This window comes from Oryctolagus cuniculus, chromosome 3 (genome assembly GCF_964237555.1).
Source record: "Oryctolagus cuniculus chromosome 3, mOryCun1.1, whole genome shotgun sequence".
In the NCBI taxonomy this organism is placed as follows: domain Eukaryota; kingdom Metazoa; phylum Chordata; class Mammalia; order Lagomorpha; family Leporidae; genus Oryctolagus; species Oryctolagus cuniculus.
Window position 1 is genome coordinate 17,429,641 of NC_091434.1, and position 22,631 is coordinate 17,452,271.

Consider the following 22,631-nt stretch of genomic DNA (forward strand, 5'->3'; position numbering starts at 1 on the left):
GGAATCACTGTTGGTCCAGAGGTATTAGGGATTTTCCACACACTGCCATCACCCATGCCATCCAGAGTGTTAATGATGCAGAATGACTTAAAAGAGTGCTTTAACATTGTGTCTGGGATTGTAATTGAAGCCATTGATTGTTATTTGCAAGACTTGATGCCTATGCTTACTTGATAGTAGCCGAAGTTGTCAACAGAATATTTTCAGATAATATGAAGGACTCAAGTTCCTTTCTAAGATAAAGCTGAGGCCGGCGCCGCGGCTCACTAGGCTAATCCTCCGCCTAGCGGCGCCGGCACACCAGGTTCCAATCCCGGTCGGGGCGCCGGATTCTGTCCCGGTTGTCCCTCTTCCAAGCCAGCCCTCTGCTGTGGCCAGGGAGTGCAGTGGAGGATGGCCCAGGTGCTTGGGCCCTGCACCCCATGGGAGACCAGGAAAAGCACCTGGCTCCTGGCTCCTGCCATCGGATCAGCGCGGTGCGCCGGCCGCAGCGCGCCGGCCGCAGCGGCCATTGGAGGGTGAACCAACGGCAAAAGGAAGACCTTTCTCTCTGTCTCTCTCTCTCACTGTCCACTCTGCCTGTCAAAAAAAAAAAAAAAAAAAAAAAGATAAGATAAAGCTGAAATTTGTTGACTGAAATATTGAGAGATTGTGACTACCCAGTTGGGTCATTAGGAATGACAACTGAGTTCAAACATGCATAGATAAAAACTACTTTGCTTGTCTACTTGCTGACAGCAATTGTTAAATGCATTCTGATTTTATAGGTGCAAAATATGAAAAAATATTCTTATAACTGATGAAAAGTAGTAGACGTATTAATAGATATCAGACATCATTTTAGTCTGGTTATTGTTCAAAAATAAATTGTTGAACTATCACTAATTGACTACTACATATCAATAAATGGAGACTTATTCTGAAGATCATTGACCATATTTTTATTCACTTTCCTTTCTTGTTGATTTCAGAACTTAAGGAAATTATGTTTCTTGGTGAGGCTTCAGGCTTGCGCTGCAAGTAAGAGGTGGCAAAGGCACCCATGAATAGGTTACTCAGGTCTTCTCCCTGAAAATTAATCCTTAAACTTAGGGTATAGGCCATTCGTAACAGGGCAAAGACATGGACTTTAAAGTCTAAGAGTTTTGGGTCCAAACTTTGACTCTGTAAAAAGTAATTGGATCTGAAACACAGCTCCCTTTCCTACATAATGTTTTCTGGGTTGTTTTAAAGATTAGAATTGTTGATACTTGATGGACATTCAACAAGTGATTTACTGCTGCTGTGTGTGGTCTACCTGTATTTGAGTATCAGAATGCTATTTTCAACCACCATTTTGGTGTGTTTAGTTCAGTTTCTTTGTTTAGCTTTTACTCATAGTGATCATTAACTTGTGGTTTTATGAAGATTGAAAAAGTAGCTAAACAAATTAGAGCAAACTATATGAAGTTTTGAAAATGCTTGACTCAAATATATACACACACACACATATATATGCATGAATTTCAAATGGCATTATGGATCAATTATGGTGCAGTGTTAGCACACATTATTAATTCCTTCCCATAAGACTACATTGGTTGAGCCTTTGGTCAAGACAGATAATGGTTGAAACTCACTTCTGGGCCAGGCTGTTCATCTTCTATCAGTAGCTTGCTAAGCAACATCGTGTGCTCCATTGTAGTGGCTCAAAGTGGATTCCTATCTATTTCTGATGGTTTGGTTCTTTTTTTCTATCATTGGTCACATACCGATGACTGACAGTTTTCAGTCTCATGTGCAAAGCAAAGGCCTTGAACTTGTCAAGATGAATCAACTCTATTTCTATTGTGTGAATGCTCCTAACCTTATCCATTATTATATACTTTCTTCAAAAGTAAGTATCACCTACCAAAAACTACATCAAAGCAAATGCAAACTGCTTATTTTTACTAGTGACACATTTTGATAGAACTCTCACGTTGTATTGCTTTTTGTTTAGAAATCTTTTCTTCCACATTTACTTCTTCCCACTCTGGGCATTCTCCTGAATGGGTGCAGCAGCTAGGGTCACACCCAGCTTGTTACCTTGAATTTCCTCTTAAAATTCACTTGGGTTTCAGTTCCACGGAGGTTTGCTCTGATTATGATATTGCTGAAATAGTTGTTTCCACAAGTTGCTCTCTGGCTTATAATTCAATCACTTCTAATCGTGCATCTGTACTGACCTGGGAAGGAGTGTTGGGGTGGATTACAAGAACCTGAGTCTCAAATTTTATTTGCCAGGAATGTAACCTTGGACACTTCACATAATTTCTGTGAGTCACGATCTTCTCATTGGTAAAATGTACATAATCTTACCTCACTGAGTTCATATGAATATAAAATAAGGATGACATTCATAAAGTACTTGATACAGACAAACTTTTAACAAATAATTAGACTTAGCAAATTATCACTTTATATTCATTGAACAATAAGCATTGAGATCTCCTTGTAGGACGCTATTTCACTACCAATAGCTTGATGGACTTTCTGCACTTTTTCTTTTTAAAATTCTATTTATTTATTTATTTTCCATTGTATTTGAAAGGCAAGCATGTAGAGAGACAGAGATCTTCCTTCTGCTGGTTCACTGCCCAAATGTTAGCAACAGCCAGTGCTGGGCTAGGCCACCCCAGAACTTAATCTCTGTCTCCCATGTGAGTGTCAGGGACCCAAATAATTGAGGTATCATCTGCTGCTTTCCAGGTTAGTAGGAAGCTGGATTGGAAGTGGATAGCTTAGACTTGACTAACTAACTAGTGACTTAAAGATTGGGTTCAAGCCCCAGCCCTGGATTTCTCTTGGGATATCTGATTCTAGTAGTGGAAAGATTTTTCTTTAATAGTGCAAATGGTGGTGGCTAGCCTTGTGGTGTAGCTGGTAAAGTCACTCCTGTGACACTGGCATCCCATGTGGGCACTGGTTCATGTCCCAGCTGCTCCACTTCCAATACAGCTGTCAGATAATGGCGTGGAAAAAGCACTGGAAGATGGTCTAAATGCTTGGGCACCTGCTACCCATGTGGAAGACCTGGATGAAGCTCCTGGCTCCTGGCTTCAGCCTGGCCCAGCCTAGCTATTTTAGCCTTCTGGGGAATGAACCTAGTGAATGGAAGATTCTCTCTCTCTCTCTCTCTCTCTCTCTCTCTCTCTCTCTGTGTGTGTGTGTTTCCTTCTCTCTGTATAACTCTTTCAAATAATCAATGCATAATTGTTTTTTAAAGATAGACCAGCACCGTGGCACAGTAGGTTAATCCTCCCCTTGTAGCTCTCACATCCCATATGTGTGCCAGTTCTAGTCCTGGCTGCTCCACTTCTGATCCAGCTCTTTGCTATGGCCTGGGAAAGCAGTAGAAAATGGTTCAACCCCTTAGGACCCTGTACCCATGTGGGATACCTGGAGGAAGCTCCTGGCTCCTGGCTTTGGGTCGACCCATCTCCAGTCTTTGTGGCCATTTGGGGAGTGAACCAGCGGGTGAAAGACCTTTCTTTCTGTCTCTCTCTCTCACCATCTGTAACTCTACCTCTCAAATAAATAAGAAAAATCTTTAAAAAAATAATGTCAGTGGTGCACACAGCATACATACTTTTTAAGAAAGTAAAATCCTAGCAAACCTTTTTAAAAAATGTGATTTTATTTGTACATATTTATGAGGTACAGTTTGATAATTCTATACATGCATTCAATGTGTGATGATCAAATCAGATCAGCTAATGTTTCCATTTCCCTATTAATTTTCTTCTGCCTGAAACTAATATTTGCTTTTGGTGAGGAGGACACTTCCAAAATACTGGTTTGAAACTTTAAAATGAGTTCCTTGGAAGGCCAGCATGTTGCGCATAGACTTCAGGTCAGAGTCATGAGAGTCCTCCACTAGAGTTAGATGTTCTGACTTAGTGGAGCCTGGACTTTCGTTGCCCCTGTTTAATGTACAGCATTCTACTAGCACATGTCTGCCTCACAATCCACTGTTGCTCTAGAGTCCCTCTACAGAGAGAGCTTTCATTCAACAAATTGCTAAAAAGGTTAACAGAAATGGATGAATATTTACATTTTCTCACATTTTCTCCTTACAAAGATGGAAGAAACATGTCAGAAAGAGATTTATATTTAAAGGATAATACATAATCTCATATGGGTGAAAATATTGGTACCTAATTTAAGAATTAACATTAGGTTATGGTTTCTGCCAAGCATTATGAAGAAATTGCTTATTCTGTTGAGTATTATTACAAGCACCATTTTTGATACCAATGCAGCAAGACCTTGGCAATGATAGCGTTTATAGTACCAGGAGTTCATATTTTATAACTAATTTTGCAGATACATAATTGCTGGTATAAATGTTGGCACTTCCTTAGCTAAAGTTGTGATAACGAGTGTTGTTATAATGAAAACAAATAAGATTAATGGTCTTTTCCAGGTTTTTATCTGGCAGTGGCTGCGAGATTGAAATTCCTTTTGCTTTGCCTCAGACAGGGTTGTGTTTTCACTAGTCTAAATGAAGTGATACAGGAGTTACCTTCGAGGTCTTTTTTAGAATATACCCATGGTCACAGGACCATGAGAGTGTGTGTGTATTCATGTGGAGAACTGTGCAAATGTTAAGGCAGCCATTAAAAAAAGAACTTGAAAATTCAATGAACAAAAAAGGGCATAGATTTATTCTCACAAAATGAGCATTATTTAATGTGCATAATAAATTAGTAAAAATTTATTCTCTTTCTCTAACTATGGTGCACTTTATAACCAGGATAATTCAGAGTTTTAATGTCAAAGCATAAGGCTATTTTTAGAAATATGTCTTGACTGACAAGTCTTTTATTTGCAGCAACCTAGATGATAAAATCATGTTGTACAGCTGATGTCATAGTTTAATTAAAGAATTGCACTTTGTATATTACACCGTTGCTTATTTGTAGAATTACTGGAGCTTATTCACATATTGACATTAGCCTCCAACTAAGAAGTATAGTTGTCTTTATAAAGGATTTATTTCACTAGAATTTTCACCATTATAATAGAGGGATCATAATGAAGGGTTGTGATTCACCTGTGCTAAGAAATGGCACAGCCCATCAGTTTCTTCCAAGAACATAGCACGGGACTATGCATATTTTCATTACTACAGTCAAGAACAATATTGTTGAGTAAATATTTGCACTCATATGTTGCCGTTTTAGGATTTCCTGGGGTATACATAGTCTCACAAGGTAAATAATTAAAGGTTCTGCCTTCTTGGGTAGCACAAAGCAGTGCTTGATATAGGTTTGATTATTTCACTTGTCTCTTTGATAATCCATAACTGTCTGCTGTAATTATTTTCATCACCCAGCCAAGCAAAGATAAAAGATGGAACATGTTTCTTTTGCCTACTCCCAAGGAAACTCCATTATCCTTGAAAGGCCACACGTCTGCATAAAGCTCAATCTGGGTCGAAAGCAGCAGTCCCGCAAGGACAAGCTGAGTGTGAGCCAAAAATGAAGTTGTTACCAGACAGCAAACTGCAGTCCTCGCTACTTATGAATATTTGAATGAGTGACTAAAAACAGCTCAGTAAACTCTAAGCAACTGTGACAGCTGAAACTGCCTGGAAACCAGAATTCCACCAGGACCGCGATGAAAAGATCACCGGTTACCTTCTACCTCCTGCTACTGCGGGTCTACAGAGGAGCTGTATCAGATCTCTTTTACTCAAATGTAAGTTATGGAAAGTCTGGTTTATCTATGCACTTTTGGAAGCCAAACAGTCCCCAAAATCTCCCGTGTTACTTTGAATTCATTAAAATGCAATGATTTCTAACAGTCTTTTCAAGGCAAGAGAATGACCACTTTTTTTTTTTCAGAGCTTGAAATATTGATGCTGCTGTTGTTTTCACTCATAGAAAATTGGCCCTAGTCAATCTTTCATGAATATCTTTCTGCTCATTCCATGTGAGAAGAAAAGCAATGAGAACAGAATCCCTAAAGCCACAGTTCTCTGAGTAATTTGGAAAACTCTAATAAGAAGAGTTAACCAGGCACATGGGTTGGCTTACCTAAGCCACATGGTTATTGGTTTGCTTTTTAAAAAGTCAGATAAGTAGATGGTTTGTTAAAATAAAAAATTCAGAACAGATTTTGCCATCTAGCAGAGTTGTCAAAAGAATTTTCAAAATAAAACTGAAGATGTGTTCATTTTTCCTTGGTCTTCTTGAATATGTAACCAAAAGATTACTACTTCAATTTCACCTCCACTTTACTGTGAAACAGAGTAGTACACAATCTTCAAGATTGCACCTTTAACTGGAAAGGGAGAATGTGTTATTTAGTTCCTCTAAGTGTGTGAATTCTAACGGAAAACACTTAGTTGTGTGCATTTTGATGAACAGTTTAAGGAAAAGGGAGTCTTCATATAGTCCATATATTCCTCATGAAGAAACTATGCAGTATGTATATCTAATGTAGAAATTGCTGCGATTCCAACCTAGTAGCTAAATGAAGATCCATTCAAACTGGGGAGAAGCCTTCAGGAAGCTACCGTGTATTCAGTGGTCATTTATCAAAATTCTGTGAAACACGAAGTTGCAGTCAGAAAGCCTCTTTAGAAAGTTCCAGAAGATAGCAGTTGTACTGTGTATAGTTGAAGAGACAATTTTCAATGACAATGGTAGCTCAATGGCTATCTAAGTGGACACTGTAGGAACTTTTTGTCTCATTGCTGGGACTGAGAGCCCTGTTTTCATTTTAACTAAAATTATTGTAATTATTCCTTGGAGTATGCCAGGCAGATCATAGCTGTTTGGTTTTTCCTTGCTCCCTTTTTCCTATTTTGGGAGGAAGAGAGGATGAGAGGGAAGGGGGAGAGAGAGAGAGGGCTTCCATCTGCTGGTTCACATTCCATATGTCTGCATTGACTGGGACTTGGCCAGCTGATTCCAGGAGACAGGAGCTGGGAATCAATCCAGGTCGCTAATGTAGTTAGCAGGTACTCACTAGCTTGAGCCATCTCCTGCTGCTTCCAAAAGTCTGCTTTAGCAGGAAGCTGGAGTCAACAACTGGACTCAGGACTCAAAGCCAGGTACTCTGATGTGGGACAAGGCTGTCTTAATGGTGTTTTAACCACTAGGCCATCATTTATCTTCAGCCACGTGTGAATTAATTAATGTGTTGGTGTTAGATGTTTCCAGAGTCTCAGCTTTGCATATAAAGTGGAAATGGGTATACAAAACACAATTCTGGTTTGTGCTCACACAGTGGAGAGGAGAGCCTTTGGAGAGATAGGAATTAGAGTGAATGTTGTTCATAACCACACTAGGAACATAGCCCTTTAAGTGAGTACAAAACATAGTTACTTAGAAGCAGCATGAGGAGATAGAAACCCATTTTAATACTGAGAGTTTGATTGAGTGCCAATTGCATAATCTCACTACATTTGAGATTTAATCAGAGATAAAAACTATTGCTACCTTTGTGGGCCACAGAAAATCATTTATATGTACAGGCATTTTCCCTCATGTGTGCAGTGTACTGGGACTGGATTGACAATCACAAAGACAATCCAGGGAACATAAATTTTTAGAACATAGATTTTAGAGGTAGAAAATCTGTGTTTGCATTCCTGATCCATCGCTTACTGGTTGTGTAAACTTCCTGAACAATCTCCATTTAGAAAAATTGGTTCCCCTTCGGCAGGGTTGCTTATGAAGAACAGTAGAGGTGACCGACATGGGGTGCATACACGCAGATGCTCTGATAAATGTTAATTTTCTCCATCTCGTTATTCTAAAGTCTTTGCCAACTTTAAAGCACTAATTGAAGAAGATGATTTTCTTGCAGTGCACTGAATAGAAGTGGGATTAGGTTTGCAACTGCTGCTGTCTCAGGGGTGTATGTTACACACAGCATACGTGATAGTTCTAAAAATTTAATGCTAGTGATGCCTAACAAATACCAGGAGAGCAGTAGGAGGTGAAGAAGGACAAGGCCAGTTGAAAGGACCACACAAGATATCTTTGTAAATTTCTCTTCTGTTGTATAGTCTGTGATATAGAACTGTTTTATATCATAATGAAATAATATTTTAATTTTGAAGGTCATCACTAGGTCAGAGTTTAAAATTGAAAGTCATCTACAAATACTTGCACTGTGAGTTATGAATGTTAATTGACATGTATTCATTTTTCATTACTCATGTTGGTTTTCAAGTTAAATGATGAAAACAAAGCAAAAGCCCCTGTAACCAACTGATCATAAGGGCGGCCTCAGGATGGAAAAGAATACTCCACCTCTGTTATGAGTCCTATTAATATGACTCAGGTATAAGTCACAGTGATCTCACTTTCAGATATCTGACCCAAGGACATATCATGATTGGGGTTCAGATGTTTAAGGCAGCATTTTATCTAAGACTAACTAATTGGAATTGGCCTACATTTCCTTCCTTCCATAGAATAAATTGCAGGTGCATAGATAACGTGGAATATGATATTGCCACTGAAAAGTAAGAAGCTAATCTATGATGTGCTGCTATAGGAAGACATTTATGATTTATTGTTAGGTTGAAAAAATTACTGAGATTAGTAGGTACCCATTTTGAAATAAAATATTTATTTGCACATATATATTCATATATATGCATCCTACAAATTATTTTGTATTTGACTAATGAAAATATTTGAAATGTTGCATATGTGTCTGTTTACAGAGACTTCTCATGTAATTTTTTAAAACACAACTGTGGCTCCATAGTGATATAAATTGTTATTGCAATATAATACTTTTGGAATCAAAAAGCAAAATTTAAATATGAGTTTAGCTCTGGATCTGATTTATAAAATCAACATATTCCTCCTCCTCCTCCTATTCTCATTCTCTTATCTCCCCAGCTCGTTAACACTGATATGCTGCAAAAAACAAAGGCCAAATGTAAAAGAAATAGTTCTTAGAGTTAGCTATTTGCGTGTTGCAAAAAATATCCTTTCACCCCTCAGCATCTTCATCTGTACATTCAAACATTTGGAGTAAACAAAGGCTTGGGCAAAGAAATATCTTCCAGCTCTGAGATATTGTGCTTCTGTTGAAAGTAAATAAGCTTCCTAGTCCTTGTAGTGTATTTCCCCCTTCTCGCCACATACCTCATCTTTTACAGTAAATAGGTCAAGAATTTGTTGGAGTAATAACTAACAATGATGATTATAATATTCCATTTAGTCTTGTTTTTTTCTTTTATTCTGAATATCTTCAATGTGAATCTGTGGGGGGCAGTAACATCTTTCGATCTTCACAGCCATTGTATAGGGAAGATTCAGAGGTTCTGACCTTCTATGAAGGGAATGGTGCACCCCCATGCTAGTGTAGGCATGCTGGAGGGTACACTCTGTTCTTCTCCATGCTGTCCTGCGCTGTGTGAAGCCAGCAGCTCTTTCCTACCCCCAGGAATGTGGTTGATAGACTTGTGGAACATTGTGTCATGAACCCTTGTTCATTTTATTGTTCAACTGGTGCATGGCATATATTTGCAGCAAGCTGGCCTTTCAAGAGAATGCATTATGAATAAAGGCCACCATGATTTGTTTGACACCATTAAAATTATTTTGCTTTCTCTGACCAGAATGAGATCATGAATTATTCTCCTCTGAAGAATCGAGTAAACATGACTCTAAGCATTGCCCACTGCCTGTAGACTAATGAAAGGAACAGAAGACATTGTACCTGCCCTTGGAAGTTTAAATTTGTTTTGTGGAAGACAGAATGGAAACAAAATAAATTCACAAAACTAGAACATTATTTGACATTTTAAAAAAGCAGCAAAGATGAGTGTACCAAACATAGAGATGTGGAACTATGTTTCAAGGAAGCGCTAAAGTGTCTCCTTGAGGGCTTTAGGGAAGCACTTTCCTGAGATACATATAAGGGAGAAGAGTCAGATTTTTATGATGCCACTACTATAAAGGAATTCTGTGGCAATATTTTTATAATGATAGCTGAGGCCACATTGGATTGACTTGCACTTAGCAAGTGAAAATAAGGTTATCACTTTCATATTTCCAGTAGATTAATGTCAGTCGGGAGCTCAGACAGCCAGAAAGTGAAGAGGCACCCTCTGTGGCAAGGGTGTTCCCAGTAGAGTCTGTGTGATATCACCTTATGGAATATGGGACAGAAATCCTACTAGAGCTGTTGAAATTTATTTTTTGCTGTATTCTTAAAATTTTCTTTTTAAAAATTTTTTCTACTCTTCTGTTTTTATCATACTAATGACATATAAGTAAATATTAGAAATATTTAATTCATAAATAAATATTCATGGTGGGTCTACATATTTAGATATTTTAATATTTGAAATATGCATTTCTTAAATTCTATAACTCGATTACTTCATACATTTTGATGAATAGCTTAAATGACTCTTTTTTATTATATGAAGAGAACAGATTTCATGTATTCACCAATTCAATTCTAGGAATACATTAGTCAAAAGATTTAGAAATCAATGTTTTTGGGAAAAATAACTTATAATTTAGTTTGCACTATAAACTATAATCTTTTCAGAAGGGACCATACAAAAAAGCAAAGCTAGTGTTTTTTCTGAATTTCTTACACATCAGTAAAATTCTTCATTCTGAAAAGTTGGTGGAAAGATCAAAGATTAATAGATAGGTAGCATTCCTTCAAATGCTTCTGGGTTTTAAGCTGCACCACGAGGAATTTTTGTACAGGTCAAGAGTTCTGAAGATAAGAGATTTCTCTTTTATTATTACGGCCTGACTGAGATGCTTTCAGAGTTTCTGAGATTCATAGGCAGTAAAATGACTTTGATGAGATGAACTTTTTGAAGGTTTTCTTGCCATTATGCTGTTATGAATGCTGTGGAATTCACTCTGCCTCCACTGTCCCTTGCTTACATCATGCACACTGGTCATTGTGCATCATCAATATTTTGTCTCCATTATTCCCTGAAATCCCCTCTCTAACCCTTCAACAGATGAGTTCCAAAGTATATTTTCACCCTTATAACTTTAATTAGTTAATTAATACTTATTTGATGGAGAGAGAGAGAGAGAACTCAGATCCATTGATACATTCCTCAAATGTCTGCAACAGTCTGGCTGGACCAGGCTGAAGCCAGAAGCTAGAAACTCCATCTACGTCTTCCATTAGGGTGTCAGTGACCAATTACTTGAGCCACAATCCGATGCCTCCCAGGAAGCTTGGATCAGGAAAGAAGCTGGGATTTGAATTCATATACTCCAGTATGGGAAAGGGACATCCCAAGCTGAATCTTACCAATTAGGGCAAAAGTTTGCCTTTGAATACCTAACCAACTTATGAAACTTCTTGAACCATGGTTGGTTCTGATCAACAGGTATCTATTGACTGTGTGGCTCAGTGAAGGGGTGGGAAATTCTATTTTATTTCAAGAGAAACTTTTCAAGACAAGGTAAGAAGGTATTTGGAAAAAAATTATATTAATAAACTTTTGATTTGTAAATGGTTTTTCCTCCATTAAATAAAAAAAGAAAATTCAGTTTTATCAGTGACATAAACATCATGCAAGGCATTTTGCAGAGAAGAGGAAGAAGATGTGGATCTCTCTCTCTCTCTCTCTCTCTCTCTCTGTGTGTGTATGTGTGTGTGTGTGTGTGTGAGAGAGAGAGAGAGAGAGAGAGAGAGAGAGAGAGATTTAAGGAATTGCCTTGTGTGATTGATTGTGGACATTGTCAAGTCCATAGTCCGTAGGATAGGCCTTCTCTCTCCTTTCTGAAAATTCAATCTTTGTCTCCTAAGGTCTTCTACTAATTGGTTGAGACCCACCCACTACTTTACTCAAAGTATATTCATTAAAATATTAATCTCATCTAAAAATACCTTCATAGACACATATAAAATAGTGTTGGAGCAAATATCTGAGTAACCATGAGCTAGAAAAGTAACACATAAAATTAACCATCACAATATCTTGGCTAAGTCCTGGGTGAACTTTTATTCTTGGATTACATGATGAATTAGTACTTTACCATACTATATTTTACAAAAAGCTTCATCATGCGTCTGTCTTTACAAAAAATAATTATATATTAGTGATGTCATTTTCAACAAAAGCATTATAATTATTTTCTTTTCAGAGAAGTTAGAAACAAGCTTTGTTTACTGAAGGCATGAATTCTTTGTCTAAAAGCAGATTGTTAGCTCGGCTCTGTCTAAAGACCCCAAGGAGGTGTGTATGATATGGATTATATGTTGTATATCTACTCCCACATGGGGTTGAGAAAAGAACAGCAGGTGACAGGTTACAGAAGAAATATCCCTCAAGCACTCCATGAAGTATCATTTTCACTTTTACCAGAGTCATAACTTTCTAAGGCGATAACTCTTCATAAATGTTAGTCCTTTTTAAATTGGGAAACACTTGACTACTCTGACATTAATATTATTGAAAGTCATATTTAGCACTTCCAAAATACCTTCAAGAGTTCAATTCCAAACTTGTTTCTCTCAAAGAGCTCCCCTTTACTTCCTTGTATTAGAAATTCATATAGATAAGCATCAGGGAAATATTTATTTTGTTTAATACCTACCCCATTACAATGGCTTTTCCCTTCCAGTGGACATCCCAGTGCATCTCAAGTGCTATAGGCCATTGGATTCTTCCACCAGGAATAAGTCAAATATCGGCCTCCCACCCCACTCAGTAGTAATCTTCCTTGCTACCTGTTAGAAGAGTTGTTGGGCACCTTTCCTTTTTGCATTACTTCCTGAAAGCTGCATATCCAAATCCCATGCTCAGTCTCACCTCATAGCTTTTCAGGCTTCTGTTCTGTTTTGTCAACTGCCTTTCATGGCTTAGAATCCGTGGTAGTGTCCTTTGCTGGGAGCAAGGTGTCCCTTCTTGGGTCTAGGAAAGGAGGAATATGGAGCAGAACATACTTCTCTTCACCACCTTGTCCTTGGTCCCTCACACTTCTCTAAGTGCAGATTATTCTATGGCTCTCTCCAATACTGCCACAGGGTAACATTCACATGGAATGAAAATGAACATGGAAGAATATGGGAAGAAAACTGAGTTTCGACTAAGCAAAAGTCAGCTGTGGGTTCACTATAGTTCCTATTTTTTTCTTTCTCCCCTGGGCTCAGATTTGTTTTCTCTTGAAAAAGAGCCTGCGCCTCTTCAACTTCATCCATCTTTGTAGAAAGTGTTCTTCTAACCTAGTATTCAGCTTAGCCCAGGATTTCATTCCCTCATAGGCCTATTTCATCAGGTTAGAATCAGTAAGTCAGTTAGAATCAGTAAGTAGCTTTACTAGGACAGGATTGATGATCGTGGATACACTGTACTTCACATCACCATCCAGGTGGGTGTGGGCATTTAAGTTGATTTCTTTAGGAGTTTCTTACCAGGATGAGGCCTCCTAGCCTTCTGGTGTCCAAGTGCATAATCATTAGCATATGTGCTCACCCATACTTAGCACATGCACACACATACACAAACACACATACACATATTAAAGACAAATAATTCTTAGAGAAATCTAGGCATATATAGAAGTCTTGTATTTCTAGCTATTCCACATGACATCTCTGCCCACAAATAATGCCAAGTGTTTGTATATTATACAGAACAGATGTAATTACTCTATATTTTGAATATTATACTGAGCCACTGGGCTTCCTAAGCCTAAGGTTTGGTGAGAAGATTTTAATCATTATTGAAGCATCTGTCCACTAACGACTCCTCTTAAGACACAAAGACCCATCTTTGGAATTAGCCTTGCTGCAACTATGCCAAATAAAACTTAAAGATATTCTTCACAATTTGATTTCCCTGTGTTAACTGAAAGAGCATGATATGAAAGTATATGATTGTTAAAATATCATAGTGGTGGTTGTAGTGATGGAAATGATGAAATCCACCGTGCTTCTTCACTTGAACAGGAAAATGAGAGGTTACACTGAAATGGTGACAATTTTATTTGAAATAGCTTAGAATTTTCAGAGTTTCCTTACATATATAGGCAAGTTTTGACTAGTTATTACTTCCCCCTGAATTATATTTGTTTGGGAAATACCTTGATAAGCTCCCTAGAAGTGTAAGGTACAACATTTGGGAAGATATTGGAAGGAGAAAATACACAGACAGCCCAAATTTTATTTAAAGAAATGAGTAAAACTATGGGAAGAAGAGACAGTGGGCCAACTGCAGCAGAGGAGAGTACAGTGGGGTCAAAAGGAAAAGTAGAGGTCATTGGGAACAAAGAGGGGATTAGGATTTTGGAGTAGGGAGGGAGCTTGTTGCTATAGTCTAGGAGAAGATAGTTTAAAAAATGGAAAGAGTGCAATTTCAGGGAACAGTTAGGGAGAAAGCAGCAGAGGAAACTCTGTGCAAACTGGAGGGACACATTAGACTCACCTGAAGCACGAGGCCAAGCACAGTTCAGGACCCCAGCAGCCGAGAGCTTCTGCTCCAATGTTGGAGAGTGAGATGAGACTAGACTGAAGCAGCCCAAGAACCAGCAAAAAAGCTGCAGGAAGAGTCTAGGGGGATTCCAACTTGGAACCCCATTGGGGATAGTGCACCTGCCAAACTAGAGGAGAAAAAACAAAGGGGGGCATGTTTTCTCTCTCCCTGATCACCCTGTGACTGCACCCCAGAGCAGACGTCATTTTGGACATATTTAACAGTTGCACCAGAGCATGTCTGCACCCAGTAACAAGCCAAGCAGAGACTCCTGAGTCTGGTGGGGAGAACAGATAGGGGCTGGGTGCTCGTGACTATGGGAGGCTTGTGTGTTGGGACTGTGAATACACTGAGGCCATGTGGGAGGACTCAGGGTGTGACTGGGACTTTGGGCTGTCGCTATGGGAGGCTCCACACTATCAGGGCTCTCTGGTTACCTGGTGAGGGACATTGCTGGGGAATCTGAGCTTATACTGAGGACTGCACAGATCCTTTGTGTCATCCTTGGGGCAGAGAACAGGTGAATAATATACCCACTGTGATTAGTGCCCAGGCACTGGTCTCCTTTAAGGAGAGTAGCTCAGCTGAGTCTATGCCAACAGTAAAAAACAACAAATAAAAGAGTTATTTGCACACCTATGTTTATCGCAGCTCAATTCACAATAGCTAAGACATGGAATCAACCTAAATATCCATCAACTGAAGACTGGATAAAGAAATTATGGGAGATATACTCTATGGAATACTATACAGCAGCCAAAAAATGAAATCTGGTCATTTGCAGCAAAATGGATGAATCTGGAAAACATCATGCTTAATGAAATAAGCCAACTCCAAAGGGACAAATATCATATGTTTTTCCTGACCAGTAATAACTAATAGAGTACCTAAAAGGAAATCAGAAGAAATGAAATTGACACTTTGAGAATCAATAACTTGAACAGTCCTTGTCTTGACTGTCAAGGAACAGTTTTTTTCCCCTTTTTCATACTATTTGTTGAACTCTTTACTTAACATAGAGTTAATCATATGTGTATAAAGCCAATTGAACATAGATCTCAGTAAAAAATAAGAGTGGGAATAAGAGAAGGAGGAGGAAGTTTGTAACTGTAAAGCTGTATAGTTTTGCATACATTCCTACAGACTAAATTCTTTTTTTTTATTTTTTTGACAGGCAGAGTGGACAGTGAGAGAGAGAGACAGAGAGAAAGGTCTTCCTTTGCCGTTGGTTCACCCCACAATGGCTGCCGTGGCAGGCGCGCTACGGCCGGCGCACCGCGCTGATCCAATGGCAGGAGCCAGGTGCTTCTCCTGGTCTCCCATGGGGTACAGGGCCCAAGCACTTGGGCCATCCTCCACTGCACTCCCAGGCCATAGTAGAGAGCTGGCCTGGAAGAGGGGCAACCGGGACAGAATCTGGTGCCCCGACCGGGACTAGAACCCAGTGTGCTGGCGCTGCAAGGCGGATGATTAGCCTGTTGAGCCGTGGCACCAACCCAGACTTACTTCTAAGGGTATGTTTTAAAAACTTGCCATAGGACCCCAAATCCCATTAATCTGGGTGGTAAAAATACTGTCTTAAGTGTTAAAGTGACAATATAAAGTGTTAAAGTGATCATATAGATAGGATTAAGTGTTAGAGGGGTATTATAAATAAGATTAAGTGTCTAGTAATAATAATACATAAAATTAAAAAGGAGAGAATGTTCCAACATGGGAAGTAGTCCACACAGCAGACTCATAAAATGACAATTGCTTTAAATAGCACTCTAACTTCAGATTCAACCCTTAAGACATTCTGGTCTGGCTGAAAAGCCCATGGAAAGCCGAGACACTGTGGCAAGAAAATGTCCTATATGAAGGATCTCTTTGAGAGAGACCCAGTGGAAAGATGTGGACATCAAAGAAAGATATGTACTTTCCTCTGAAGGGAGGAGAGAACTTCCACTTTGACTATGACCTAAATAAGATCGGAGTTGGTGAACTCAAAGGCTTCCATAGCCTTGGCAACTCATGACAAGAGCCATAAACAAGAGTGTCAATTGTTAAGTCAACAACAGGAGTCACTGTGCACTTACTCCTCATGTAGGATCTCTGTCCTTAATGTGTTGTACAATGTGAATTAATGCTATAACTAGTACTCAAACAGTATTTTCTGTGTGGGAACAAACTGTTGAAATCTTTACTTAATGTATGCTAAATTGATCTTCTGTATATAAAGATAATTGAAAATGAATCTTGATGTGAATGGAATGGGAGAGGGAGCGGGAGATGGGAGGGTTGTACGTGGGAGGGAAGTTATGGGGGGGAAAAGCCACTGTAATCCAAAAGCTGTACTTTGGAAATTTTTATTTATTAAATAAAAGTTAAGGAAAAAACAAAAAAAGGCTTCCATACCCCAGGCAGCTCATGTCAAGAGCCCCTGGTGATAACTGACGTATATAGGAGTGCTAGTTGTTAAATTAACAACAGGAGTACTGTGAATTTACTTCCTATGCAGGACTTCTGTCCTTAATCAATTGTGTTATGAGAATTAACTGTAAAACTTTTTTTCAGTTTTTTTTGTGTGTGTGTGAAAATTGTTGAATTGTTGAAATCTTTACTTAGTATAGAGTTGGTCTTCTGTGGATAAAGGTAATTGAAAATGAATCTTCTCTCCTCCATTCCGAGAAAGGTACCTCCTTCTTTGATGGCCTGTTCTTTCCACTGGGATCTCACTTGCAGAGATCTTTCATTTAGGTCATTTTTTTTTTTTTTTGACAGAGTATCTTGGCTTTCCATGCCTGAAATACTCTCATGGGCTTTTCAGCCGGATCTGAATGCCTTAAGGGCTGATTCTGAGGCCAGAGTGTTATTTAGGACATCTGCCTTTCTATGATTCTGCTGTATATCCCGCTTCCCATGTTGGATCGTTCTCTCCCTTTTTTATTCCATCGGTTAGTATTTTCAGACACTAGTCTTGTTTATGTGATCCATTTCCACTTTGACTATGACCTTGTCTAAATATTATCAGAGTCGGTGAACTCAAAGGCTTCCATAGCCTTGGAAACTCATGACAAGAGCCTAGGGTGATTACTGATGCCATAAACAAGAGTGTCAAATTGTTAAGTCAACAACAGGAGTCACTGTGTACTTACTCCTCATGTAGGGTCTCTGTCCTTAATGTGCTGTACATTGTGAATTAATGCTATAACTAGTACTCAGACAGTATTGTTCACTTTGTGTTTCTATGTGGGTGCAAACTGTGGGAATCTTTACTTAATATATACTAAACTGATCTTCTGTATATAAAGAGAATTGAAAATGAATTTTGATGTGAATGGAAGGGGAGAGGGAGCGGGAAAGGGGAGGTTTGCGGGTGGGAGGGAAGTTATGGGGGGGGGAAGCCATTGTAATCCATAAGCTGTACTTTGGAAATTTATATTCATTAAATAAAAGTTAAAAAATAAAATAAAAAGATCATATAAATAACACACAAAAAAGAAAATGAATCTTAATGGAGAATGGAACTGGGAATGGGAGAGGGAGGAGGATGTGGGGTGGGGCCAGAGGTGGGAGGGTGTGTATGATGGGAAGAATCACAATATTCCTGAAGTTGTACCTAAAAAATTTATACTCATTAAATAAAAGATTTCTTTGGGGAAAAAAGAAAATTTGGATCTGGAATTGATAGCAATAATTAAAAAACTGGCTAAGAATAAAGAATAGGAATTCTTGATTTTACACTGTCTGTTGAAAAATTCTGTAGTGTATCTCATCCTTTCCAGCAAGTGTGTATCTCCAAGAGCTGTCTTTTATGAGAGGGATGAGTATGGTCAATAGAAGAATCAAAGGAAGGATAAAGGTACTTGTGATGGAATGAGAAGGTCATGCCAAGATGGTACAGGCAAGCAAGTGAGACGTGGGTTCAGTTACTCAGGAAATGGCAGCAGAAACCCCCTGGCAAAGGAGCCTGCCTAGCAACAGGCAGTGATTGGTTATGGCATAATCTGCTCCTTGACCGGATTGGCTGCCTCGGCTACATAAGCTGCTGCATCAACTGAAATAAACAAGTCTGTGAGCTGCTCACCTCTGGCCCGCTTTCACCGGATCCCGGTGTCTGTGTCTTGTCTTCATGCCTCTTGCTCCCACTGCGCTTCTCCTCTGAGAATGAATCCACAGCAACAGGTACTATTCCAAGATACAAAGTACAGAAAGAGAATGTTGAGTGCAGGTTGGAAATTGGAACCAGCAAGAATGAAAGAGGGTAGAACCCCAAGGACTTCTCAATATTCCCACTGAGACTGCTGGAATTTCCCATAGGATATGAGATAGTGATTGGAAATCATCTCACATGGAGCTTAAGTGCATGGTGATCCCAAATAACACATTAGTAAAGTTTCTGTAGCTTACAAGGAATGATTCAGGAGGACTCGTTGAACATTAGCAAAGAAGAAAATGCAGTCTCAGTAGCAACATGGGACAAAATAAGTGGCTTGGAGGTTATGTGGCAATCATTTGGATGTATGTGTTGTCCAGGGCTCATTTGGTTGAGTGGAACAAAAGTGTGTTTAACAAATAATAAGTTAATGTTTCCAAAAAACTCCTCTCAAATGCCATTGACTTTAGAGGAGAATTAGTGTGTTCTCTCAGGGCTCTAGAACATAGCCTTCCCTTGTACCCTTGTAGAGTGTTGAAGTTACCCTAACCTATAGAAGTCTTGGAAGGCTCTTTTTTTTAGTTTTTATTTAATGAATGCATTTTTTTTCATAGATACAACTTTAGGAATATATAGTGGTTCTTTCCTCCAACCCCCCCAACCCCCCCACCCCCAGCTCCCATCCCACCTCCCTCTCCCTCTCCCATCTCCTTCTTCATTATGATTCACTTTTAATATGACTTTATATGCAGAGGACTAACTCCATGCTAATCATAGACTTCAACAATTTGCACCCATGCACACACACAACATATAGAGTACAGTTTGGGGAGAAAATTTGCAGTTGATTCTCATAATTCATTAGGGACAGAGGTCCTACATGGGGATCAAGTCCACAGTGACTACTGTTGTTCCTTTAACAATTAACACTGTTTTTTACGTCAGTGATCATCCGAGGCTCTTGCCATGGGCTGCCAAGGCTATGGAAGCCTTTTGTGACCATGGACTCCATAGGTATTTGGACATGGCCATAAGCAAAGTGGATGTTCTCTCCTCCCTTCAGAGAAGAGTGTATCCTTCTTTGATGACCCTTTCTTTCCTCTGAGGTCTCACAGAGATCCTCCATATAGGATATTTTTTGTCACAGAGTCTAGGCTTTCCATGCCTGAAATTGAAGGCTATTTTTGAAATCCTGAGCAGTCAGATATTTGTATAACACAATACATCTTGTTGAAATTTCTGCACACATTATTAATGGATAAAACCTATAATCCAAGAAAATTCTCCACCATGCATACTCTATATTCCCCTTCCAAGATTTAAAATTCCATATTTTTACCTAATTATTCATTATTTCCTAAGTAATATGTAAAGTCCAAGAAGAGGGAATAGTTGTTTTATTTATTGTCATAATCAAATTAGGAGTTCTTTACATGTTTAATGGACACACAAATAATGTTTGGCTTACGTGTCCCCTGATATATTTTGCTTTATTTCTCCAAATAAATAAATATGCAAGTCAGAGAAATTTTTTTTTTTTGACAGGCAGAGTGGACAGTGAGAGAGAGAGAGAGAGAGAGACAGAGATAAAGGTCTTCCCTTGCCATTGGTTCACCCTCCAATGGCCCGCCGCGGCCGGCGTGCTGCGGCCGGTGCACCGCGCCTATCCGAAGGCAGGAGCCAGGTACTTATCCTGGTCTCCCATGGGGTGCAGGGCCCAAGCACTTGGGCCATCCTCCACTGCACTCCCTGGCCACAGCAGAGACCTGGCCTGGAAGAGGGGCAACCGGGACAGAATCCAGTGCCCCGACCGGGACTAGAACCTGGTGTGCCGGTGCCGCAAGGCGGAGGATTAGCCTACTGAGCCACGGCGCCGGCCCAAGTCAGAGAAATTTTAGGGAATGAAGATTACAGAAAAAAATTCCAACTTTTTGTTCCTAATCCTCAGTCATTCTGTTGTCTCTCTGAGGGCATAATTGGCAATAAGGAGTCTTGGAGCAAATTAGAAAATTGCTCATTATGCAGGTGAATCTTAAAAGAGTGAAAAGGGTGTCTCTCTGTCTGGGCTGACACAGTTCACAAGACTCATGGATGGGGACCTCTGCTGGGTCTGCACATGCAACCCAGGGGTCTAGTCTGTCATGACCTCTCAAGGTGTCTCTGATGTTCTCTGCCTTTCACCTCTAGCCTCCTTAAGCAAAGAGGAATTGGATTGGCTTGCCCAGCCACTATGTAATGAGACACCTGCTACTCCCAGCTCAGGCTGCAATCCTTTGTCCAGCCAACAAACTCCTGTTGGAAGGATTGCCTGATTTTCTCTGAAAAGGACCATGGCAGCCAATGCTATTTACAAGCTGTCTACAATTGTTTTCTGAAATAGGAGATACATATCTTCTTATTAGGAAACCCATGTACACAGCTAAAACAGCAGTAGATGCCATCAAATGTTGCCAATGAGAAGAAAAGCATCATGGTTTTGTCGAAAACCTGTGTTAATAGCCAAAAAGGGCTGAAAATACTGTAGATTGCTTTAGAAGGTTATACATGATGTGTGTCTTCAACTGTCACTTTGATTTTATGTTCACAGCTCCTGTGTTATTGTAGTATCCCAATTTGATGACTGAGGACACTCAGTCTCAGAAAGGGTCAATCTGTGTAAAGTCACATGGCAGCCGTGATATCCAGAGCCTCGCCACATTGCTTTCATTTTTTTTTCTTTTTGACAGGCAGAGTGGACAGTGAGAGAGAGAGAGAGAGAGAGAGAGAGAGAGAAAGAAAGGTCTTCCTTTTGCCCTTGGTTCACCCTCCAATGGCCGCCGCTGCTGGCGCGGTGCGCTGTGGCCGACACATCACCCTGATCTGAAGCCAGGAGCCAGGTGCTTTTCCTGGTCTCCCATGCGGGTGCAGGGCCCAAGGACTTGGGCCATCCTCCACTGCACTCCCGGGCCATAGCAGAGAGCTGGCCTGGAAGAGGGGCAACCGGGACAGAATCCGGCGCCCCGACCGGGACTAGAACCTCGTGTGCCGGTGCCACAAGGCAGAGGATTAGCCTATTGAGCCACGGTGCCGGCCAACTTTCATTTTCAAAAACAGTCCCAGTGAGATAGTTGGACATGGTGTCTTAGGAGGTGATATGGTTTGCTTTGTTACATGTTTCTGTTTTTCAAACACATGAACAACTGCCTAAAATTATGTAATACCACAAGCATGCTGCAAATATAGGCATTGATTTTTGTTTTTCTTTAGTGTTAATGAATTCCTGCATTGTGATGGGTCAGTCTCGCATAGAGTCTCCTAAGACTGTTGGGTTTGGTTTAAACTTTCTCTCTAAAAATAGCTTTTAACTCTTATTTGCCAGCACTATGCTGTGACTGTGCCATGTTTCTTCCCTTTACCCTCTTAAGATCAGAATAATCATTTCACAGAAATATTTTCTTATGTATCCCTCAATGTTTCTCCTCAAGAATAAAAGTGAAGTAAAATATGACTTACAAATTTTTTTAAAAAAGCAATTCACCAGCAGTTTCTCAGTAGCTCCATGAGAGTATTTTTTAAATCCTTGGTACAAAGGCCAACTCTCCACTTAAAGCAATTTGTCTATGATGTGCAGAATAAATATATTCAGGAAATGGCCACAACTCTATAGCTTTGAACTCCCCAAATAACATAATATGCATCTCACCTATCTTCATTGTGACTCACTACTTTGTTCATTAACTGTTTCAGTTTGACCATTTTCCTACATTTTAAAAACGTCCCTTTGTCCTATGGATAAAGTATGACGAAAGACCTACCCCAGTGAGGCAGTTGGCTACATTCTGTTTTGGATTTACCTAATAATGTATTTCTGTCTCTGTCTGACTAAGAGAAAAATTGTAGAGACAAAGATCATATTTCTGCAATGCTTGTGGGTTTTATGAAGGGAAATCTGTGAAACTGCAGGGGTGGTGATGTCGCTGTGTCCATTGTGAATGACTTTATTGGAATAGAAAGACCAATTGTAGTCTAACAGAATAAGTGCATAACCCGGAT

At 39.6% G+C, this 22,631-nt stretch overlaps 1 long non-coding RNA gene across 1 annotated transcript in view; it reads right to left on the reverse strand.

Annotated features, from left to right (window-relative positions):
• Positions 1 to 22,631, reverse strand: part of LOC138849154 (uncharacterized) — a 79,857-nt gene that overhangs the window by 53,818 nt on the left and 3,408 nt on the right. Inside the window, exon 2 of the long non-coding RNA XR_011387563.1 lies at positions 18,531 to 18,631. This is a non-coding gene — a long non-coding RNA (uncharacterized lncRNA). The remainder of the gene's footprint in view (positions 1 to 18,530; positions 18,632 to 22,631) is intronic.